Source organism: Pinus tabuliformis, chromosome 1_1, assembly GCF_031772625.1.
Source record: "Pinus tabuliformis cultivar Carrire ecotype Pingquan chromosome 1_1, CPIR1, whole genome shotgun sequence".
NCBI classification, from domain to species: Eukaryota; Viridiplantae; Streptophyta; class Pinopsida; order Pinales; family Pinaceae; genus Pinus; species Pinus tabuliformis.
In genome coordinates this window covers 944,742,447-944,769,193 of record NC_142297.1, presented here as the reverse complement: position 1 = coordinate 944,769,193, position 26,747 = coordinate 944,742,447, and the positions used below count along the sequence as shown (strand labels likewise).

The 26,747-nt window shown below is 37.6% G+C and overlaps 1 pseudogene; it reads left to right on the top strand.

The window, feature by feature from the left end:
• Window positions 1-2,672: 2,672 nt before the first annotated feature.
• LOC149217600 (pathogen-related protein-like) overlaps window positions 2,673-26,747 on the top strand; it is a 56,649-nt pseudogene continuing 32,574 nt past the window's right edge.

The window sequence follows — 26,747 nt, the reverse complement described above, 5'->3', positions numbered from 1 at the left end:
GTGAGGTCTAATTTGGAATTCACATCAGGGAGACCCCTTGGTTGACGAATTTCCAATACCATCAATCATGGTACTAGAAGGAGGGCTAGATGCCAAGATGTTCCTTTTAAGACTACTTTGAATCTCCTATCCAAAATGGCTCTTCTCCAAATCATAATCCTGAGATGTTTTTCTAAAGAGCTTAATCTTACCATCCCTATGGAAGTTATTCATATCTTTTTGCAATTTAAGTTTGATGGTGAGGGTAAATTAACTTTTCATGATCGTATGTTTCAAGTTGTCTATTTTTTTGTTTCCAATGGAATACATTTCAAGGATGTTATTTCTAAATTTCTCACCCTCACTTTTGAAGGTCGAGTTAAGAGATGGTATCATACATTGCCTGTTGCTTGGATCCATTCATTCGAAAAACTTGTGAAGGTGCTTCATAAAACGTTTGATAAGTATTATTACTAGGTGTTCTTAAAATAATTAATCAACTAAGAATGAAGCCTAATGAATCAATTGAGTATTTCTCTAATCATTTTCTTCACCTTTTCTATGAATTTCCTTCAGAAAATATGGATTGGAATTTCTTTAAACAAAAGTTCAAGTGTTTAGTTGATATATGTTTGCACGGTGAATCCAAACTCTTGTAAATCACGAGGCACCTTTGATTTGAGAGGAGGAACCTATTTTCCCTTTTGTTCCTTGTCCTCCTCCTTTTCCATTCCTAATGTGGGTGCTTCCTTGTGGTGATTGTTAAGTTGGGAAATTTTCAAATCAAATTCCTAATCCATCTTCTTATTCTTCTTGCACTTTTTATGATTCAGATTCAATGGAGGAAATGCCAAATTTTCTCATGAAGCCTATGGTGAATATTAACTCCTCCATTCTACAAGATAATGTTACTTTTCATAATTCTAGTCTCGAATCTAATTTATATTTCTAATATCCTCTATCATCTACAGGTTATGACTCTTTGTACCATGATCCGCGCGATCAATCTATTCCACCAACTAGTTTTCCACACTCTCTTGATTTTCACATTGTTGGTTTGAATTGTGATCAGATACAAGGCAATCACATTACACATGAAAAGGAGTAGAAAGGTGAAAATGCTTTCATTCCCTCTTTTATTTTCTAAAATCCTCTATGTGAATATGATGCGCTTCCATTCTTGGATGATTTTCAATTTGCCAATCTCGGTAGTGAATCAAATGTAATTAATTATTTCAATCAATTTGTAGCCTTGGGAAACAATCATTCCAATGATGATGAATTTATTGATGTATGCAATCACAAATGCCCAGGTGTATCAACTAATCCTTTGGTTTCTCATGAAGATTTTACTTTGGATTCAGAATATGATTCAGTCAAAGAATATGTGTTTATCCAAACTTCCTTTTCATCTCACTATCCCTTGTGCTCTACCATCTGTGATGTATCTGCTTGTGATGGAGATACTCCATGTTCATCAAGTCCATCATCTGATGAGTTAACCTCTGAATTGGCACAAGTTGGTGAGATTACCCATGATAAAAATGAAAACAATCAAACCTTTGAGTACTCTTCCCAGCCCTCATCATCTCTTCTCTCGCATGAGGACAACTCTTCAAATCGTCTTGCTCATTAAATTTCCTCGATTCATTCATCTTTGAATTTGTGATTAGAAGAATCTTTAGAATATAGTAATCTTGTTGTTGACGTTAAAAAATCTGGTGAAATCAGTGACAAAGATGGTTTCTATCTGGCGAGAAGTGGGCTTATTGAAACCAGTGGTAGCAGTTATCCTCAAACCATGCATGATCTCGTTCAAGATTCAAAATGTGATTTTACAATACTAGAAAGTTTTGCAACATATAAGCAAGTCGAGGAACTTCAACGTCCTTTGATGGTTATGTCAAGATCTCGTGACTCTGGTAAGCCCCACAAACTAAGTCAAATATGGTTTTCCTACACAATCCTTCACTTTGCATTGTTTCACTGGTTGAAAATTTATTTTATTTAAATGTTTGGTATGGATCGGGTATGATCTTTCTATTTCTCAATATTTTACTTCTAATCGGATTAGAGAAACATTTTCAGTTCATTCATCGTCATGCAAATATATCGCATCAAAGTCAGGTTTGGACTATATATCACTCATAAAGTCATGGAATCGTGAATTTAATCATTTCAAAGACTATCTTTGGCCGAAGGAATGTTCTTATTGAATTTGTTCCTTAATAGTCATCTCATGGTTCTTCTTGTGAATGTTATGTTGCAAATATTTCCCTTCATCACACCTAAAATCCTCTTGAGTGATAATGAATGGACAAGTTATCACACGAATCAAGTTCTGCTTCATTCACAATATCTTGGTTAACTACTAATTGGGATTCTGATGCTTTAATCATCCCATGTGATCATTATTATGTCTCTAATAACTATCATTCAGGTTATCATTTTTTCATCATCACATCCAATGACGTTTGTTTTACATCCTTCAATATTCATCTTCAATATCTCACTATTCATATTATTTTCAAGCAGTTGGGGCACTTCAACCTTCGTTGATGGTTATGTCAAGTCCTCGTTGTCTCCACATGACTGCAGAATATGATTAGATATGTTTTCCCTCACAAGATTCCCATTGTAATCCCCTCCCTCTAATTGAAAAGCCATCTTTTCAAATATTTCGATGTTGTCAAATGGATCATCGTGAATTTCACGCTCCAATTACTGAATGGTTGGAACAATCTTACTTGGCAAGCTTTGTCACAAATAACAAGCTTCGATATTTCCTCATGCTTCGTAAGAAGTTCGATGCAGATGGAGACACATTCAGAAGAAGATTTCAAGGTTTTTCTGATTATGATCTTTGTCAAAGAGGTAAGAATGTGAATTGAATGAAAGTAGTGGTTGTGGCACATCTTACTTCCCACAAGAAAGACCTTCAAATTTTTGTGCAAGTTATTCAAGTTTTTATATTTTCTGTTGTACATTACTTTATATGTGTTTTAATTGTTCGTATCTTTGTGCATGCAGGTGGGGACAACTACGGTGGCTTTGCTGGAAATTTCATTATGCATGACCCTGACCTTCTAGCAGTTAGGTTAGGAGTAGGACTAAATACATTCTATTTTTCCCTCTCTTGCATTCATCCCATGCTTATTTTCTTTAGTCTCTCTTATCTTTTCTTACTTTTGTTTTGCATTATGCTTTGTTTTAGCTTAATTTTTTTTTGCTTTGGTTTTTCTTTCTTGTTGTGTTGCGCCTTTCCTTTTTATTCCATTATTAAGACCTTCCATGAAGATGATTTGTTGGCTCAGAAGGGAATGTAGCAAAATAGAAAAAGACTTTTTAACACCGCAATATTTCACTATCTCTCTCTCCTTCTTCCTTGTCGTGGTTACATATTTCATTTGATGATGTTCTGATGGAAAATATGATCCTTGCATTAAAAAAACCTTGTTGTAGACAATGATCCCCATGTCTATTATGCAAACCTCATGATTGCACTTGGGTTTTTATGTTTCAGTTTTTTCAATTTGATCCAATCAAGTAGAGGAGGACAGGGGAAAAATATAAATGAGAAAACAATTATCAGAGGTCTTATATGTAATATCCCTTATCAGGGATATCCCTCAAACACAAGCAAACTCCAACCAGAGATATACTGAGAGGGCGTTTACCAGATATGTTGCCTCTGAAAAGAGGACGAGATTTGGAGGCTACCTGGCCCTTTCCAGACTCTGTCTAAGACTATAGGAGAAAAAACACATAAGTGATATAGTAGCTGGCGAACTAAAAGAGATAAAAATAATAGTAGTGCAACATACAATAATGTATACATGTAATATAAGTAGATACTTGAGAAATACAAAGAGAAATGCTAATCCATTTTATTATACTGAGTAATGGAAAGAGTACAAGAGGTGATCAATAAGATAGCACCTCGACTTGCTCAAGGCAAGTGAAGAAATACACTCAGAATAGTAAGGAAATGGCCTCTCTCTGAACTGCGTCCAAGCTGCTGGAGAACTGCTGCGCTGCTGCTACTACTGGAATCAAGTGAGGATTTGGGGTTGTTCCCCTCCTTATAAAAAGCTAAAACTCTGGAATCAACCTCTGCTCAATAAACCTAGAAAAGTCGAGAAAGATTTTCTAAAATAGCTGACCCCAAAAAATCACCCCCTTGAGGATCTACGCTATCGCTCAAGGCTCTGCACTGCCCCTGAAGAGAATCCTCCAAAACTCTACCCGAAACTCTGCAAAAATCCTCCAATATGCAAGGGCTGATCCCTTATTCAATCTCCAAGCTCAAATCCTCCACATGAACCCAATCTAGAGCTCCTACCAAAAGAGACTGCCTCCTCCGCTCTTAAGACTGCGCAATCATCAAAATGCTCAGCTCCTCCTCAACTCTAGAGATCGCTCCTCCTGCAAAATACTGATGAAACTACCTTGCCCGAGCAGGCACTCGAAGTCCCCCAGGGCTAAGAGTGAGATCTTCGAACGGAGACACTCAATGCACTAAGCAGTGCTGCAGACAAGCTAAACATCCAGTGTGCTCTAAGTTGAAGTGACTAGCTCAAATGAAACATAATCGAATGATCAAAATGAGGAGGCTCCTCTCTCCTTTATAGCGTTGGCCTCTCTCAAAACCCTAAGGCCCACCTCCTCCAACATAGCCTCTCTCTTGCCACATGCTCCTTCTCCATCTGCGCAGTCCCTCCAAGTGTCTACGTGGGCCCCCTACTCTATGTGGTTCTTTGGCCCCCTTGGCTCCCCTTTTAGGTTACAACGTTGTGCTACTAGGGAGTGAATTTATTCAAAAAGTGAGTTATGTCCCCCCTTTCCTCACCTTTTTATTTATAAATAACTATAGAAGGAAAAATTGAGAAAAATCGAACGTTCCAATTAGCCATGGCTAATTAGGAATATTACAGTCTCCCTCGGCAAAATGTTTCTTTTCCTCAAGAAACTGAAGTGATGGATGCTGCAAAATTTTCTCACTCTCCCAAGTGGCATTCTCATCCGGTAAATTGTTCCACCTCACCAAGAATTCTCGGATTGTCCTGCTCCGTAGCTGCCTCCTGCTCCGCAGCTGCCTCTCCCTGGTATCAATAATAGCCTCTGGCTGCAACACCAAATGCCCCTCATCATTCATGGGTGGTATCTCATCTGTCACTATCACTTGCTACCCCAATGCCTTCTTCAGGCATGATACATGAAAAACGTTAAGAATCTTTCTGCCTTGGGGCAGCTCCAATTCATACGCAACCTGTCCAGTCCTGCGTATCACCCTGTATGGCCCATAAAAGCGGGGCTTGAGCTTATCAGCTCCCTTCTTCTTCAGTGACGACTATCAGTATGGCTGTAATCGTAGGTAGACCAAGTCCCCTACCTCAAATTGTCTCTCCACCCAACCCCTGTTAGCATACAGCTTCTGTTGGTTCTACGTTGTAGCCATATTATCCTTGAGAGCTCAGAGGATATCCTGACTCTCTTGGATCCAAATCTTGGCTCTCGGAGCCTTGCTAGCACCAAACATCATGTCAACAAAAGATAAAGGATGATATCCATACAAAGCATAAAATGGTGACATACCAACGGACATGTGATGTGTAGTGTTGTAGCAGTACTCCCCCAGATGCAGCCACTTCAGCCATGCTCGCTGTTGCCCACGGAAATAGTTACGCAAGTAGCCCTCCAGCCACTTGTTAACTATCTCTATCTGCCCATCCATCTGTGGGTGATAACTAGTACTCGGTGTCAACTCCGTCCCCACCAACCGGAAAAGCTCCTGCCAAAACCTGCCCATGAAACAGTTGTCCCTGTCACTGATGATGGTCTTAGGAAGACCATGTAGCCTAAAGACCTCTATGAAGAACAACACGACCACCTGCGCTGTTGTGTAGTGTGCGGATATGGCGAAAAAATGTGTGTACTTTGTTATTCAATCAATGACAACAAAGATACAATCCTTGCCTTGCACCATGGGCAGCCATGTGATGAAGTCCATTGAAATACTCTCCCATTTCCCCTCCGGAATGGGAAGAGGTTGCAATAATCTTGCAGGATGGCTCATCTCCCCCTTGTTCCTCTGGAAAATATCGCACTCCTGGATATGCTGGAGTACGTCTCCTTGAGGCCCTTCCATGAGAACCTCTCTCTAATGGCCCTGTAGGTTTTGGTAAACCCCTGATGGCCGGCCAATGGTAAATCATGTGATGCTTGAAGTATCTTCTTCTTGAGTTGAGATCCCTCAGTCAAGAAGATCCAGTCCCTATAGTAGATGATCTCATCGACTACCCTGTACCTGTCACTTGCCACTTGCCCATCCAGAATCTCACATGCAAATCTGTCCTTGGAGTACTCTACTAAGATTCGAGCCCTCCAGTTAGTGTCCAAACTCATAAGAGACAACGTATTTGGTCTACGTGAAAGGGCATCTGCTACCACATTGTTCTTACCCTTGACATACTCAGTGTCAAAGCCATATGCTTGGATCTTACTGATCCACTTATGCTGCCTCTCTTGTAGCTGTTATTGCTCCAAAAAGAACCTGAGGCTATTGTGATCAGTCCTCACCCTAAACCTATTACCCACTAAATATTGCCAGAATTTGGCCAATGCATGCATAATGGCCAGCATCTCCTTGTCGTATATAGAATACAACCTCTCATGCGGAAGGAGCTTTCGGCTCACAAAGGCTATAGGGTGACCTCCCTGCATCAATACTACGCTGATCCCCTCTCCCGACGCATCACACTCCAAAACAAATGATTGCGAAAAATCTGGCAATACAAGCACTAGGCAACTGCTCATAACCTCCTTGAGCCTGTCAAAGGCTTGCTACAGTGTATCTTACCAACTGAATGCCCCCTTCCTCGTCAGATCTGTTAAGGGTGCAGCAAGCTGTGAGAAACTCTTGATGAACTTCCGGTAGTAAGTACAAATGCCAATGAATCCCAGGAGTTCTGTCACGTTCCTCGGCTCTGGCCAATCTCTGATGGCCCTGATATTCTCCTCGTGGACTCTCACTCTGTCCACCCCTATGATGTGTCCCAAGTACAACATCTCCATCAACCCAAACTCACACTTGGAGAGCTTAGCATATAACTACTTCTCCTCCAAGATGAGCAACATTGTCTCAATGTGCTGGAGATGCTCCTCTCAAGTCCTGCTATAAATGAGAATATCATCAAAGAACACCAACACAAACTTCCTTAAGTGACAGTTGTAGAAGATGTGATTCATGTAGGACTGGAACATAGCTCGGGCTTTGTTTAGCTCGAAGGGCGTCACCAAAAACTTAAAGTGCCCATAGTGACACCTGAAGGCGGTCTTGGGAATGTCCTGCTCCCTCAGGCGAATTTGATGGTACCCAGATCTCAAATAAATTTTTGAGAAGAACCGTGCTCCTCTCAACTCATCCATCAACTCATCGATCCTGGGTATGGGGTACTTGTTCTTCAGAGTCTTCTTGTTCAGGGTCCTGTAGTCAATGCACATCCTCAATGTGTCATCCTTCTTCTTCACCAACACCAAAGAAGAAGCAAAAGGACTCTTGCTCGGCCCAATGTGCCCAAGAGCCAGCAACTCCTGAATGGCCCGCTCAATCTCATCCCAATAGGCCTTGGGATGCCTATAGGGGGTAGTAATCACCCTCTGTATGCCCTGCTCAAGCTCAATGGTGTGCTCAAACCCCTGTTCCGGTGCACTGTCTACCCTGTAGTCCCTGCCTCTGATGCACGCAGCTCCACTGCCCACTCTACGTCTCCCTTCCAGAAGACTGCCTCCATCCGATGAGCCGAAACAGTCCGAGGCAAATATATGTGCTGTCCCCATATCTTCTCATGCCTCCCTGTGTTCTCATCATCCCACTCCATCTTTAGGGCCTTCCAATCTATCGTGACCTTCCCTAGAGTGATAAGCCACTGAACACCCAATATCATGTTGGTGTCCGGAATATCGACCATGAAAAAGTGGTCAGTCAGTGTGTAAGTGCCCATCATCATTGATAACTTTGGAACATAACAAGCACACACCATGGTCTGATCTCCTAGGACCAAAAATGAAAAGCCATCGAAACTCTCCGTCTGTATACCTCTCCGCTCAACCATATGTGCATCGATGAAGTTGTGGGTTGCCCCACTGTTAACCAAAACTGATACTCGTTGGCCACGTGCTGTCCCTCGTACGCGCAACGTCAAATACTTGGGAACTCCTCACAATGCTGCAGGGGCCCCTCTAGTAGGTGCAAAAGTTGCATCACCTGCTGGTGGTGGTGGGTGTGGCAAAGGATCCTGCGCGGTATGACTATCTCCTACCTCCACATCATCCTCCTCATCCTCTTCCCCACTGCTCTTGGAGAAGACCTCAATAAAATGTGCTTTGCCAGCAACACATCTATTTCCTGGTGCCTACGGCTCCTGATAGGTAAAGCACAACCGCTTCTTCTTCAGCTCCCTCTTGGCATCATCATCAATATGCACTCGTCCTGGATTCCTATTTGGAGGCGGAATCCTCAAATCCTTCCCCTTAGGCTAAAAAGCCTATCTCTGTAGGTAAGGTGTCTGGGTCCTAGGTAAGGCATCCTGTAAGTCCCGGATCCTGCTAATAGCATCCTGGAGTGTGGCTGGTCTAGTGGATCTGACTAGGCCCCAAAGTGGCTCTGCTAACCCCTCAACAAACATGTAGATCCTCCGTGCCCTAGATAGATCTAACACCATCACTGAAACCCTCATGAAGTCTGCAATGTAGGTCTCTGGGTTCCTGATCTGTTTGAGCCTCATCAGCTCAATAAAGTGTTGTTCTGGATCCCTCCAGTCAAAACTCTCTAGCAATATCCTGGTGAACTCGGCATATGTCGTCATTGTGGAGTGTCCGAGTGTGACCATCCCATGGAACCACCAGTCTTGGGACTCACCATCCAAATTTAATGTCACCACCTTGATGGCCTCTATCTCTGACATCTGGTTAAGCTGGAAATAGATGTCTAGCTTCTCCACCCAAGACTTTGTCGAACTGTTTGATGAGCCATCAAATGTAGGTAAGTGGAATCTACTAGCTGTGCAGTGGGTGTCTCCATCATGATAATGTCAGTATCCTCTGTGATGGTGGTAGGGTCTACTATCCCGCTGGAGCTCAACAAAATCTCTGAATCAGAGAGCATCCCTGAACTACTGCCCATAGGCTTGGTATTCTGCAAAATAATCGCCCATATGAACGGGCTCTACCTCCTACTGGGCTTCGGCCCCCGTGTCTGCTCCTAGGAAAGTGGGCATGGTAGAGCGTGTAGGGGCATGTGAGGCCATCTACTGAGTAGTATCACGCTGAGTGGCACCCTACTTTGGAAAATGGTGGGATGTACCTGATCCCTCACCAACCTGGAAAACCCACGGGTTCTCACGCTGTCTAGCCTCCACCACTGTGAATCTCTACCCCATCACCTCGATCTGCCTCGAAAGATCCTGCATTGATTTGAGGAGCATGTCCGCATATCTCTTCCCGTCCTCACCTGCCATCGGATCCTCCTGCTCTGTGTCCACCACAGGCTCCTCCTATTCTGTGTTCACCACAGGCTCCTCTTGTTCTGTGTCCACCACCTGAACATGGTCTCCCTCTCCATAGGTGTTCTCCAACCTATGCTCAATATATTTGTATTTCCTACCTCTGTAATAGATGTAGGGCTTCTCCCTCATTGTCATAGACTGCTAGCTCCACAGGCTAAGCCAGATCTATGCTCTGATACAACTGTAATATCCCTTATTAGGGATATCCCTCAAACACAAGAAAACTCCAACCAGAGATGGACTAGGAGGGTGTTTACCAAATATTTCACCTCTGAAAAGAGAACGAGATATGGAGGCTACCTAGCCCTTTCCAGACTCTGTCTAAGACTATAGGAGAAAAAACACACAAGTGGTATAGTAGCTGGGGAACTCAAAGAGATAAAAATAATAGTAGTGCAACATACAATAATGTATACATGGAATATAAGTAGATACTCGAGAAATACAAAGAGAAATGCTAAGCCATTTTATTATATTGAGTAATGGAAAGAGTACAAGAGGTGATCAGAATGATAGCACCTCAACTTGCTCAAGGCAAGTGAAGAAATACACTCAGAATAGTAAAGAAATGGTCTCTCTCTGAACTGCATCCAAACTGCCGGAGAACTGCTATGCTGCTACTACTGTTGGAATCAAGTGAGGATTTGGGGTTGTTCCCCTCCTCAGAAAAAGTTGAAACTCTAGAATCAACCTATGCTCAATAAACCCAAAAAAGCCCAGAAAGCTTTTCTAAAATAGCTAACCCCCAGAAATTTCCCCCTTGAGGATCTATGCTATCCCTTAAGGCTCTGCGCTGCCCCTGAATAGAATCCTCCAAAAATATACCCAAAACTCTGCCAAAATCCTCCATATGCAAGGGTTGATCCCTTGCTCAATATCCAAGCTCAAATCCTCCACATGAACCCAATCTGGAGATCCTACCAAAAGAGACTGCGTCCTCCCCTCTCAAGACGGTGTAGTCATCAAAATGCTCAGCACCTCCCCAACTCCAGAGATCACTCCTCCTGCAAAATACTGATGAAACTACCTTGCCCGAGTAGGCACTCGAATTCCCCTGGGGCTAAGGGTGAGATCTCTGAATGGAGACACTCAATGCACTAAACAATGCAGTAGACAAGCTAAACAACCAGCATGCTCTAATTCGAAGTGACTAGCTCAAATGCAACATAATCGAATGATCAAAATGAGGAGGCTCCTCTCTCCTTTATAGTGTTGGCCTCTCTCAAAACCCTAAGGCCCACCTCCTCCAACGTAGCCTTTCTCTTGCCACGTGCTCCTTCTCCATCTGCGCAGTCCCTCCAAGTGTCTACATGGCCCCCCTACTCTACGTGGTCCTTTGGCCCCCTTGGCTCCCCTTTTAAGTTACAACGTTTTGCTACTAGGGAGTGACTTTATTCAAAAAGTGAGTTATGTCCCCCATTTCCTCACTTTTTTATTTATAAATAACTATAGAAGGCAAAATTGAGAAAAATTGAATATTTCAATTAGCTATGGCTAATTAGGAATATTACATTGTATATGTTTATCTGAAGGGACAACCTCGCCTGCCCTCAATAAGTCGGTATCCATCTTACGCCCATAAATAAATAAGTGTCGATGCACAATCCTCTGTAAATAAATAAATAAAGGTGAAAGAAGAGAAAGACTTCCTGCGCAAAAAGGTAAAGCAAGCAATTCCACTAAGGTACTATCCAGGCTCGTTGGTAGTGGAGAAATGTTTGTGTTTCTGTAGTGACTATGTCAGGGTACTGTCCATGCCTACTGGTAGCGGAGCAACACCAGAGATGAAAAACTATACTATGAAAATCTAAAGCTCACGAACTTCATTACCCTATCGTGATTCGAAACATTGTGTAATCTTTGATCTTATGTTCTTGTTTAATCGAGTAAAGGAATGAAGGGGACTATTTTATGCTCAAGGTAAGTGGGGAATCCATGGTAATCTAAATTATGAATCAATACTTCTTGAGGAACTAGACCCTGCACAAAAGAATTGACCAAGGCAGAGAAGCTGGAGTCATATCAGTGAGTCACCAAAGGTTTACATACACTAAAATTTTGGAGCCTACTGTGGATCTTATGATCGGTCATTCCATAGTTACTTCTTGGTCAACTAACGGTTTTAAGCTCCTTTCTTGGATCAAAAGTGTCGAAGTCACTTGCTCGCACATTCTTAGATTGCAATAAGTCCATGAGTGCATTCTTGTACGCAAGCTTGGAAAATCATAACAGGTTCCATCAAGACTCTTCTTGTGCGATTTATAATCCATATCGACAATTAGTGTTCACTAACAACAACAATCTGTCACATTATAGTTGCATTTGTACTTCCATTTCGGTGTCTTTTGCAAATTGTCGCCTTCATGCACCTTTTTTTTCATGAGTGTCATTTTTATGTTTTTAGTTTTCTCTTTCACTTTCATTCACTCTAATTAGTTACTTTTTCATGTTATCTTTCCTCTGGGATGTGTTACTCTCACTGTTGTTCACATATTGCAAGGGTCATTTTCGCTTTAGAAATTGGTGTATTTTCACATGTTAGTTGTCGCACAATGTATGCATGCTCATTCTAGTGGTTTCATGGGGTTATATTTGTGCGAATGAGTTGTTATAACCATGTAAACATTAGTTGCACTCATTCCCAAAGTTTTAAGCACTATTTCACAAGTGTCGTCACGGTCAATCGAAAGTGTACCTTTAGTGTTGCACTTGTCGTAAAGTTATCACACTAACGGAAATATGTTCTTATCATGTTCTAGATGATCTATATTGTTGTTATGTTGTCAAAGTGTCTCAAGTTTATGATCATGGTTAAGTCATATCACTGTTCACAATAGTCTCTTCGATCCCACACTTAGCTAAATTTTGAAAAATTCATGGCATCCTAGCCTCATCTAGGCCTCCATACCTGCACATTTTACAATTTTAGTTCTTAAGCCTAGAACTAAGCATTTCACAAATTCGGTGCTTAAGCCTAGAACTATGCATTTCACAACCTCGGTACTCAAGCCTAGAATTATGCATTTCATAACTTTAGGGCTCAAGCCTAGAACTGTGCATTTCATAACTTCAGTGCTCAAGCCAGACCTTTCTTGCCAAAATTGTCGAATTCATCCTCCGAGTTGATCCAGGTGGATATTGGTGGCCACCCACCAATTCCACTTGGAGCCCCACCATTGTTTCTTTCAATTTTTCAGCTTCCTTAATTGTAGCGTAGTTTACTATTTTTAGCAGTTTTTCGGGTCCTAAACTTCCGGAGCCGTTTTGAGGCCCTAAATGACGTTTTTTTCGCAATCTATCGCTAACGATTTACTTTTTAAAACCATATTTTCCGTCTTAGTCCTTAAAGATATCTTTCCAACAGGTTATCATGCATGTCAAAAATAGATAATATGATGAAGTCGCGACCCTGGGAAGTTGGTTGTCTAACTCACCCCAACGGGGCCCATAAACTCTTGGAGTTAAATCTCTGCGGGTTAGGGTTTTGGTTGTTTAGGGTTTTCTCTTATTGTTTAATGATAAAAAGGCCCTTCAGCCTCATTGTAACGCAGTTTAGAGGCATGTAGCCGCCACATCTCTTCTCAGAGATAAGCTACCATCGCTAGAGTTAGTCTTATTTCCATTCTGTTTGTAAGCATATTTCAGTGTTATTTCTACTGCACCTTTGTATTTATGATTATATCTGTAATTTTTTGCATTCCTATTTAAATTTGGATCACTAGTTTGGCCTCAACTACACACTTCACAATCTATAGCCTCAATCTCACCCCTTAAGCTCCCGATCTATGCAATTTCGCAATGGCACAACCTCCCTTGTCTCTTATAACTGCGTAGTGTGTTCACTCAGTGTCCATCCCCTCAGCCTACCTCTCTGGCTCCCAAAACTGCGCAGTCTTCTCCCTCACTCTAGTCTGAACTGTGCACTATGTAGTCTCAAGGCTCAAGCCTCAACCCTAAGCTCTTAAATTGCACAATTGTGTAGTCACCTAGGCTCATGTGTCCTCCAGAATTACAAAATAGGTTGATCCATTTCCTATCCCCTCATCTTATCATCGTGAGCTCGCAGGCTGCACATATTTCTTCCTCAACCCATCCTGAACTTTGCATTGCCTAGTCTCAAGGCTCACGTTCCACCCCTGACTTCCTGAGTTGCGTAATTGCGTAGTTACTAAGCCTCTTTCCCAGCCTATCACCCAGTTCCGGCTCAGTCAGTGGATCAATGTGGACCATCTTAGACTAGGGGTTTATCTGACTGGTGTTGTCTTGTCATGAGTGAATTGCAGGTACAGGAACTCTATCATGTTATGGAAAGATGATGAAGAAGTAGATGGAGAAATAAATAATGTTAGAAGATACATATGGGGCTAAAGATATAAGATGATCAATAGGCGAGAAGATGAAGGAACACTAAACTTTAATAGAAGATGAAGATGAAGATGAAGATCACATGGAATACTCATCATGTTCAAGTCATAAGGAGGAGGAACAAGAAGAACATGTACCATATTTTCAAGAAGACATAAAGAAAGAAGAAGTTAGAAGGATAGTTTGGCACTATCACATCATCATGTAGTCCATGTCATCAGTGTCATGTCATGTCCTGTCACAAGTCATCATATGCCACATCATTATTGTGGATTATGTAATTACCTATTCGAAATGTATTGTAAAGTGGAAGTCCAAAGAACACACATGGAATATGAAGAGTCATATAAGTCTAAAAGTCATAGAAAGTCAAACAGTCTTGAGGGTAGTCAAAGAGTCACAAGGAGGGTGAAGCATCACCCCTTGGTTATATATACACCCTCATTATATAAGCAAAGGACTTTTCACCTTGGCTCCTCCTACAAGGCATCAGAGAGATAATCTAGTTCGTTTGAGGAGAAAGGAGTGGCTCAAATGCTCCATTCTTGGAGCTAGTGGTGTTCATTGTATACATGTGTCTTGGAAATTTTACTTAATATGAGAAGCCCTATGGGCCAGCACATTCTTCATGCATGGATTATGGATATTTGTAAGAATATTTTGTGAATGTTTGTAATTCATGCTTGCTTTCATCTATGTTAAAGTAGTTTAACTATTTTGGTTATTTTGATACTTATCATATTGAGAGTGTGTTGTAATTTCTATTATCGTTGTTTCATCCTCGTGGACTATTCCGTTGGATATTAGGCGTATCTTTCTTGTTATATTAGTTTTAATGATCGTCGCATCTCTGTTGACTATTCTACTTGACGTTGTATGAACCCTTCTTGTTCATATGTGTCTCTACTAGGGTGGTACTACTACCTCTCTCTTCGAGGCTCACTTTTCCTCCCCTCCATAGTGAAGTAAATTTGTCACACATACAACCAAAAACTCACCAGGAACACCCCCCTTGCTTTTCAAAGGCGCCACATGTTCCGCTCTCTTGCTAATAATTAGAGCCAAATAAAATCTATAAGAATACATGGCAATGTGGCCGATATTCTAGATGGGGCTCCTACTCCAAATGGTGTGAGGTTTAATTGGGACTTCATATCATCGTCAACAATATTTTAAGCCTATTTTTTTGAAAAAATGCATAAGAACTAAGCCAAGGCCTATCAAAGGGGCTTCAAACATGTGCAAATGATTGGTATGGATGGTTCCTATTATTGGTTTCCTGGTGGCTTGGAAGGTTTCTATGGGGACCATGTAAGGCTAGGAGAGGAGCTACGGTTTAGAACAAATGGTGATTATTTTCTTTCTTAAGTTCTAAGAATGCATTTAAAATATCACAACTTCATGTTTCTTGTAGGTTTCCTAATCCATGATACTTGTTTATAATAAGTTTGAGTCCTAGTAGATTATTTAGGTTTGAATATAAAACTAAGTTTACACTTAGCATTAACAATTACAACAAACTTATTACTAAGATTTCATATTTTAAATACATCAAAAGATTAAGAAGAGAAAAATTAAGTTGGACTTTGAGTAAAGATGATCTAAATATATTGGTGAGCCCATGTTTAACAGAATAGATTATGAATCTCTTGATATAGTTGTTAGAATAAATGAAGAAAGCACAAATACTCTCATTACATTGTAACATATTTATTACCAATGTAATTACTAAAATTATTGATAATCAAACTATTAAATCTATAGTATTTATCTTTATATTGATTAGAATAAATGAAGAAAGCACAAATACTCTCGTTACATTGTAACATATTTATTACCTTGTAAATATAGTAAAGTTGAAAAAATGTAATTACTAAAATGATTGATACTCAAACGGTTAAAGCTATAGTATTTGTCTTTAATAAACACTCATTAGTTAATTTTGTAACTAAACATATAAAATTCACGATGGAAATATATATATATATATATATAGATAGATATATATATATATAGATATAGATATAAATATAGATATATAAAAGTATTATTTATAACAAATGATTTAGATTTGAAAACACATCTATATAATGTTCTATGAATATTAAACCTTTTTCTTAAAATTAGAAACCTTTTTTCTTTATTCTAATTAAGTTATGGTTGAACCTTAGATAATTAATTACAATCCTAGTCTTAGTGAGTAGACCAACTTTTAATATAAAAATGGGAGAAGTATAAATGTTAGTAACCTAGTTTTTATATCACACTACAAATTTTATAAAACAGGCGGAAATTACATAAATTTTTTGAATAAAGAATCTAATTAAAAAGGCAATTAAGATAATAGAAGTATCCAACACAATTTCTAATTTCTTTTAAAACTAAATAAATTAATATATCACCTTGCTTTTAAAGATTAAAATAATAATTTCTAGTAGTATTTTTATTTTCGGGTTGTAATTTACAAAAATCCCAAATCAAAATTATTTGACTTTGTTAGAGTTATTATGCATTTTCACAAAATTATGACGCTTTGATAATATATATTTATTTTGAATTTAGGTTTTGGTGATTATTATATTAGAAAAAAATTTCCTATGAGTGGTCAAATTATTCAGTACAATTCATCATCAAAACCAGATAAAATATCAAATCATAGCATTATATTGAATAAATAAAGAATTGTAGAGACAGTTATTACTAATAGATAAAATTTAACAACTCATTTTACGGGGAAAAAAAATTTATTGATAAAAAACATTATATTAATAAAAACAAACCGATAAATAAATAAAAGTAGAAGTTATGAAAAAGGCCTATTATATTTCAAACAACGACTAGTCAAAATTCAATAATAAAGAATACAAAGGAAACAAGAATTGGAAGGATTCTCAGGAAGCATAGTATCCTTGTGACCTTTAGGCCTCTGAACACCATTCGTATGTACCTCAGATCAGTGAAGGATACTATCGACCCTAAGGATATGAAAGGTGTTTATATGATCCCTTGTTCCTGTGGGACACCCTATATTGGGGAGATTGGTCACTCCATTAATCAAAGGATTAGCGAGCACGCAACGGACCTTAAGCATAGGAAAGCTAAGTCTTCCGCTTTAGCTGAACATGCTGAGAAAACCAATCATCATGTTTGTATTGAGGACGCTAGTGTTATTGCTAGGGTTTCTCATTTCCATCATCGAAAATTTAGGGAAGCGCTTGAGATTGAAAAGAGGCCAAGCAATCTCAATAAAGAGGATGGCTAGAAAATCAGTAGGTGTTGGGTCCCTGCACTCTCTTTCTAGTCGTTTTTTTCTACCCTCCTCTTAACGGTTTTTATTTATTTATTATTATTATTTATTTTATTTTATATATATATATATATATATATTATTTTACTTTATATTTTAATTTATTATTATTATTATTATTTATTTTATTGATTTATTTTTATTTATTTATTTTTATTATTTATTTATTTTTATTTTTTCTCTTCATTATTTTCTCCTTTCATTTATTTATTTAATTAATTTTTAGAGTTAATTTTTTCATTTCTTATAGTTCTTTAATTTTCCATGTGATTTCTAATTAGCTTTTAATTTTAATAATACCTCTAAATAATCTCCCATTTCAATTATTTTTATATATATTACTTCATATATTCCTGCATATAATTTATTATAAGGTCCCTTATATAACTAATTTTCTATTTAAATTCTAATCACCTTATATTTTTAACTAATTTTCTAACTAACCTAACATCCTTATGATTTTACTTTATTTTATTATAAGGTCCTTTATGTAACTAATTTTCCATTTAATTATTAATTAACTTTTTACTTTATATATTTTATAAGGTCCTTTATCTAACTAAATTTCCTTTTAAATACTATTTAACTTATAATTTTAATAATATTTTTTGAACTAAATACCCATTAAAAATATTTTTTATATTTTTAAGGGATTGGTCCTAAATATTACTGATTAAATTTATAAAATAATTTTAACCCTGGTCATAGAGTCAAACTAGCCGTTGGAGGCTCTGCTCAGACTATTTAACTTGCTAAGCTGGATCTGTTTCTTCAACTTGTCCTGACGATGAACAACACTAGTTGGTTCGAAACGCGTCGACAAATGGTATCCCATGTGATGTTCGCCGAAAAATCTCTCACAAGGAAACAAGAAGTTAACAGTTAGACGGGGGAGTAAATAAATGTTTATTAAAATCAAAAGTCCGAAAAAAAAAAGGGAAACCAAGAATAATAAAAAAAAGGATGAGACTAATTTAGGGGATATAAAGAAATAAAAGAAGTGATTGATTTATAATAAATTTATTACTTTATTTTTTTTTGTTTTTATTTATAAATTAATTAATTAATTTTTGTTTTAACATAGAAGATAAATAATCTTTAAAATATAAATTTTATTAGTGAATACTTATATGAATAAATAAAAGAAGTAAAACTAAAGGAATCACGTTAAGAGAGGAAAAATCATTACATAGAAATAAATAAAAGAGGAAGTTAAATAAAATAAGAAATAATAGAAATTTGATTATATAAAATAAATGAATATATAAATAAATAAAAATAAGAATAATAAGTAAATAAATAATTTAAGAAGAAAGGACAGAGACCCAACAATTACTTATCTTCCAGCAATCATCCCTGTTTAGATTACTAGGATTCATTTCTATTTCAATGGCCTCCCTAAATTTCGGATAAAAGAAAGGATCAACACTTGCAATGACCCGGGCCTCTTAATTGTAGAAACAATGTTTTGTTTTTTCTGCATGTTATGCCAAAGATGAGGAGCGGGTCCTCCCATGTTTTATGTTGGCAGCGTGCTCGTAAATATTTTGATTTATCGAGAGGAAAATTTCACCAATGTATTGTGTCCCGCAAGAACATGGAATTACATAAACACCTTTCAAATCTTTAGGATCCACGGGGTATTGAACCGATCTTAAGGAGATTTGAATGGTGTTAAGGGGCCTAAAGCTGGAGGGAACCTTATGTTTCCTTAGGATCCTAGCAATCTTGTCCATGGTCTCTTGTATAAAAGGAAGATGACCCCTATAATTCAATCGATGGGTTATTTCTTAATCAAAGGATGATGAGAAAACACATGATTGATTTTTTTCTCAATTTCACCAAATATTAACTAAGGTTTCTTTTATGTGAATGAATGAGAACAAATTCAATTTTTAAGTGCCTTAAACATAAACTTTAGAATTGAAAATAAGCATGAGCACTAGCAAGAAAAGAATCAGACACAACAAACATTGATGACGAAGTTCAACACTCATGGACTATGTCTCCGGGTCCACTTCCAATCGGCGTTCGTTATATTAGGAATGCTAAAAAAAACTCTTTATATAAAATATCACCAATCTGGACTGTGCATATAGGAACTGTTGGTTACTATCAGAATGAAGACCTCCACCTCTGCTCTCCAACACAACTCACCGTTCTCAAAAAGCCCAAGGATGTCCAAGTTATGCCCAAAAAGGAATTGTAGGCATAGATATTACATAGTATTCAACTTCACTATATAACTCCCTTCCGCCTTGACGTAGTGGTAATCCTTTTAGATAGGCAATGGGAGGTCTTGGGGTCAAACCCACGGGCCTCCTTGGTGGACTTTGGCAACATATTGTATTAACATAGTAAATGGTTGCATTGGCGCAAACCATATAACAAATTGATACCAAAGTTTTTAATGTCATAACCCTTGGTGCAATTGTAATACGAAACATGGCATATGGTTATGTTAAATTTATTGGCGAATATATTTATATACCTGGCAATTAACAGAACCACAGACCCATGGAATTTCTCCTTGCGGTGACATGTGATAGCGGTGCATATAATTTTAAATCCCGGCTGTTACGGTTTGTTGTTGTTGTGTTTAGAGTTTCCGCTGGATTAGTTATTAACTTAATCGGAGGGTTTGGCAAATTGTCGAGCCTGGAGGTTCTACCAACCCTTTCCCCCATCCATAATATAACTCATTTCGAATATAAACATTCACCATAGAGTATTAAAGATCGACCTATGGAACGGTGATAAGGTTTTTTGCTATGGAATGGGAGGTCACTGGTTTGAGCATGACTAGCCCGTTCGACCTCTGTTGACTTTGACCACTTGCTTTGCCTTTGACCCACCACGTGTCACACTAGGAGACTTCCACTTGGCCTGTAAGGCCCATTTTTTTACTTGTTTGCCATAAACTTCATAGTGTGTTTTACCCTTAATACAAAGGTCATTTTCGAAACTGAATATACTGTCAGAACCAGTGGGACGAGCTCTTCGACTTGGCATTGGTTTTGAGAGCATATGATACTTTTGAACTTTGAGCATTTTGAGGATCCTCCTAGATCATTCCTCTCCACTGAAAGCTTTTGGACCACCAAAATTTTGGTTTTAAGTAGACATTTAGTGAGGGTACAACTCCCTCACCCTTCTGATCTCCATCCACCTTGCCTTGCTTGGATTCATGCCTTTGAGTCCCACTCCAAGATACTCAACATATCCTCAACTAGATGTGCAGACCTTTCTGTCTAAAATGGCATCTTCCTGTAACTCAATCATACATTTAGGTGAAAAATCATCTACATGAGGAATTTGAACATTTTCATTTGTATCCATGATCATTGGAGGTTCATACAACTTCAAATTTTAACCATTTACAACTGAATATATGTGCATATATGGGGGAAAATTTAACCGGGATGCATTGTTCCCAATCTTTTCAACAATATTAAATGGACCATACCTGATAGATTTCAACTTTTTACCTTCACCTTTCATCCTTTCTTTACTTATGTGTAGCCACACTTAATCACTTACCTGGAAGTGATGATCCACCTGATGCTTGTCATGGCACATATTGTACTTGGCCTGACTTTTCTCCAATTGATCCTGTTGTACTTCATGAATCTTTTGAATTCTTTGAAGGAACATGATTGCTTTGTCAACATATCCATGTGCATCCTCCCAAGCTTCTTCCCCAAACATGAAGTCCATTGGCGATTTTGGTAGGTACCCAAAACATGTCTCAAAAGGAGATCTACCTGTAGAAGAATGCAAGGCCTAGTTGTAAGCATGTTGGACATAATGGAAGGATTCATCCCACAACTTAGGATGCTTTCTGTAATAGCCTCTGAGAAGATGTACCACTGTTCTTTTCACCACCTCCATTTTCCCATCAGTTTGTGCATGAAAAGTTGTACTCTTTTTCAACTTAGTGTCCATGAGTCCCCACAAAGTGGACCAAAAGTCTCCCATGAAACAATAGTCCCGATTTGAAATGATAGAAGTAGGCAACCTAAAATGAACCCATGCATTTTGAAAGAACAATTGCGTATTTTCTCAACAGTAACTTGCTTTCTATATGGAACAAGAATACACATTTTTCTCAATCTATCAACCACAACATATAAATAATCATGCCCTTTTCTAGACATAGGACGTCCTCCTACAAAATCCATAGATATACTATCCCATAGTCTATAAGGAATTGGAAGTGGCATATACAAACCTAACTTTTTCTTTCTTGTTTTTCTTATTGAACACATGACACAACCTTTGATGTACTTAGCAACTGTTTCATTCATTCGAGGCCAATAGAAATACCTTTGTAACTGTGCCACTATCTTACCTACACCAAAATTCCCTAAAACATGAGAAGAATATGCTTCCATGAACACATTCACTCTTTCTCCCTATGGTATGCACAACTTCCCAAGATGGTATAATAACCTGGCATGAACATGATTATTCACTTCTTCCAACACTTGGACTCATCATGTCCAACCCTATGACAATGAGTACAAGTAGGCCTTTCTCCTTCTTTCTTAGCTATTGTCGATTTCTTCCCCTTTGATTTGCTCTTCCCTTTGTTGTCTTTGGAGTCTTTGTTTTTTGAATGTTTCAATGGTTTCTTTGAAAATTTTGACTGAAAAGGTCTGCCACCTGATTCAATATGAATAAATTGTACACGCACTTCATTAAATTTAGTTGGATTAACCATAAGCAATGTATGATGCAAATAAGAATGCAAACTTCCAGTATACTTTAACAGAGTTTCTTATGTGTTTAATGGAACATCAAGTGCTAATGCATTTTTCCTAAATTCTTGTGTAAACCCTTGCACACTCTATCCTTTACCTTGCCTTACATGCTACCAATCTATGACAGTGTATTGCATATATCGTAAGGATAGAATTTCTTTCTAAGATCTTTAACAAACTTATACCATGAAGAGATAATTTTACCTTTATGCTTCAAATCTAATTGAGTTTTACTTTCTCGCCAAATAAAAGTTGTTCCCCCCATTCTAAGTGTAGCTAACTGAATTTTTGCAGATTCATCAACAATATTCTAAATTCTACAATACACCTCAAGTTGCTTTATCCAGTTATCTAACTTTTCAGGATTCATTTCACCATCATATATTGGCAATTCAAACTTAACATCAAGCTTCAAAAAAGGAGATTTCTTTGGTTTCTTTTGTGAGTCTGAATCTGAACTGGAATGATAAGAGGATGAGGAAGAAGAAGAAGACGAAGATGGAGGAGAAGGAGCTTCATTACCATCAACTTTTTCCTTGCCCTTTTTCACTTTCGTGCCTTTAGAAGACAAAGTTGCATCTCTAGTCTTCTTGTCCTCATAAAGTCCTGCAATCATCCTTTGCATATTAAGGAACATCTACTAAAATTTCTCCTTGCTCTTTCTTTGAGGAGCTTCTCCATCATTTGAACCTGCCATCCTTTGTGAGAATTTACTCCTCCCAATCCCTGGATTTAACTCTTCAATTTTCCCTTCTCCACGTTGCGACCTGGATCTAGTCATCATTCACATTGGAAAATATCCTACTTATACATGATCAACCTTGTTCTGATACCGAAATATGATCTGAAAACACAAGACTGATTATTTTATCAATTTCACCAAATATTAACTAAGGCTACTTTTATGTGAATGAATGAGAGAAAAATGAGTTTTTAAGTGTCTTAAACATAAACTTGAGAATTAAAAATAAACGTGACCAACAGTAAGAAAAGAAGAAAACACAGCAAACATTTATGACGGAGTTCGTCCCTCCTAGACTACGTCTTCGGGTCTACTTCCAATGGGCATCTATTATATTAGGAATGCTAAAAAAGGCTCTTTACATAAAATTTCACCAATCTAGACTATGCACGCAGGCACTACTGGTTACTATCAGAATGAAGGCCTCGACCTCTGCTCTCCAACGAAACTCTTCATTCTCAAAAAGGCCCAAAGATGGCCAAGTTATGCCCAAAAAGGCTTTTGCGGGCACAAATATTACAAATTCTTCAGCCTCACTCTTTAACTTGCTTCCGCCTTGGTAGACTGGTAATCCTTTTATATAGGCCACGAGAGGTCTTGGGGTCAAGCCTGCGGGCCTCCCAAATAGGCTTTGGCAACAGATTCTATTAACATAGTAATTGGTTGCATTGGCGCAAACCATATAACAAATTTATATACCAAAATTTTTAATGTCATAACCCTTGGTGCAATTGTAATATGGAACATGGCATATGGTTATGTTAAATTCGTTGGTGGATATATTTATATACCCGGCATCAACTGAACCACAGACCCATGGCATTTCTCCTGGCGGTGACATGTGATAGTGGTGCATATAATGTTAAGTCTCGGTGGTTATAGTTTGTTGCTGCTATGTTTAGAGTTTCCGCTAGATTGGTTGTTAACTTAATCAGAGAGTTTGGTGGACCACCGAGCCTAGCAGTTTCACCAACCCTTTGCCCCATTCATAATATAACTCATTTCAAATATAAACATTTGCCATAAAATATTAAAAATCGAACTGTGGGCCGAAGGTAAGATTTTGTGCTATGGAATGCGAGGTTGCGAGTTCCCTCTATGGTCATGTAGATACTCTTTATTTAGAATGAACTATTTCTAGTATGATGGCTAGAAATCCATAGGAAACTTAAATTGAAACACAACATTGTGATGTATTAAATGAAATTTAATAATAAGATAAATTGGATGATTTCTTAGGAAAGAAGTTGAGTCAATGAGATTCTTACCCAAAATCTGGAAAGGACAAAATTCCCTTAAATACTCCTAAAATTACCTAGGAGTGGATTAATGTGATTTGATATGATTGGGAGGAAAAAATTATTAAATTACTCAGTGTGGAAAAAATACTGAGAAAGGGTGAATAAAATACCATGGGAGAAAAAGGTGGGCTTTAATGAAAAAGGAAAGATACTTTTCGAAGCAAAAAAAAATAGTAAAAGCTTAGGCCATGAGGCTGGAAAACCCTAGAAAGTAAGACGTCACTAAAGAAAGTTTGTTAAGGAAGCACGGCATGAAAATGCCTTGGATAGAATCATAAGAGGTTGTTGATTCTAGAGGAAAGGAAATCTCAGCTTAGGGAAGAACCTGTGGTGGAGGTTAATGGTTGGGTAGTCAATTGTCATGCCTTGGATAGAATCATAAGAGGTTGTTGATTCTAGAGGAAAGGAAATCTCAGCTTAGGGAAGAACCTGTGGTGGAGGTTAATGGTTGGGTAGTCAATTGTTTATCCAAGATGTTCCAATAGGTATTAAGGTTAGAGTTGTGATTTCTGGCTATCTGGATAATTTTGTATGTCATTTATCAACTGGAAATTTGTTTGTTAAATATTCATGTTTGGTTGGCACGGTGGTTATTCTATTTAGTATTATCCGGATAATTTTGTATGTCATTTATCAACTGGAAATTTGTTTGTTAAATATTCATGTTTGGTTGGCACGGTGGTTATTCTATTTAGTATTATCCGGGAATTATGACGAATGGAGAATGTTATGGTTGTGTTAACTATAAATACTGGTTATGGTTTTCTATTAACAGATTTGATAGATTATTTAGAATATGATGAGATTTTTGACTGTATTTATGTGAAATATTTAGTATTATCCGGGAATTATGATGAATAGAGAATGTTATGGTTGTGTTAACTATAAATACTGGTTATGGTTTTCTATTAACAGATTTGATAGATTATTTAGAATATGATGAGATTTTTGACTGTATTTATGTGAAAAACTAAAGTATATAAGAATGATTGATGTTTTTTTTAGAACTTTTAGTTTGTTCAGTTATTTTCAAAAGAATTATAGGACGTATATAGCCCTGCTTTATCATTAATGTATTTATTTATTTAGATTGGCAATAAGGTTTTCGAATGACCAAAGAGTAAGGGCAATTTAACGTGAACGAATGTAAGAGAATTGTTTCCTCAATCTGTGCGTAAGGAAAAAAAATGAGATGTAAATTATAAATTTCAATCCTATTAGTCATAAACCTTCATCTTGTATGAAGGTTGAAACCTACTGTAAATAACCATGAGAAAAATCTGGGAAAAACCTTCCTAATCCAGTTTGAGTTAGGAAGGTACAACCACTTCTTAGAAGGCGGGTAGTATTTTATTAAAAAGGTGAGTTGGTTCTTGTGCGAATGAATACTTAAGTAAATGCGGCGAGGCGTGGTTTGATTTTTTGGTAACTAAGGACAAAATAGAATGACATATTCAACAGAAAAATAAATGAATGAAATATCCCTCAACTACAAATAAAATACAATTAAATTCCAATCCTGAAGGGTGCGACAGAGGTGTTTGAATAACCTCAGCACCTTCCTGATGCTGTAGTACCTAAAGTTTCAACTCTATAACTACGTTCGGGTGGAAGTAGAACAACATTATAGTGGTCGAGCTGAATATAAACGAAAATGATCTTCCAGAAAATATAAATGGGAGGAAAAAGAACTAGTATTAAAGGGGCGTAGGATGCACGCGACATGTTCCCAAGCAATGAATTAATAATTGTGAAATTATTCTATTTCTCTATATACATAAACAAATTCTATAGAACTATTGTATTTTGGAAAAAAATATGAACAAGAAAAGCATAGCAATGGATATAAGCAATCTTGAACAAAGATAATCCACGAGGTTTTATTGTTAATTTTATATATTTTTTAATAAGAGGACAAGCGGGATAATAATCGAACTGATTATCATCAACTCCAAAGATAGTATAGTGCATTGAGTTCCATACTCTATACAAATACTAAGTGAATAAATATCACAGGGCGAGATGACCTTGGTTAATTACAAATTACAAAGGCTTACTTTCCAGACGATCATATGTGTATAAAAGAAAAGACTGGAATAGATATGCTGAAACCAAGGAGCATTCATAATATCTCGATAAATTCGTAGAAAAGAAGATATACTTGTATATATACTTGAAAAATTTAAGGTACCAAAATTCGAATAAATAGAAGAAGTACCAAAGATTCTCAATCATAATAACGATAAACTTATGTTAAATTGCAAATGGGTATTACACCCATTTAAATGCGAAAAATTCAATTACAGACTTCTTGTAGGCATAATGGACAGTCAAAAAGAAAAAAATATGTTACAATTACAACTTGGGAACTCTCCATCGGAAAGGTGCCACAAAATCCATCACAGAATAACGTAAGTGAATCGTCCTGGAACCTTGCAAAGCATCAACCTGGAACGGTGCGAAAACATTAGTTGAATAATTTTATTAGTTGCAACTGAGCAGATGAGCGAGAAAATAGCACCAACCTCCATACCTGTATCTGTTATAATATACAGGAAAACAAAACCACACTGTGATTAAGGAAACCTGAATTGTAAATTCAATTATAAGTTTTACACGCAACGAGTAAAATAATTACCTCTAGTAAAGATTGTATTAGCAGCTTCCTTCGTGATTGAAGCGGAAACACCAGAGTCACGTAGAAAATTATAATGTGTATCATTA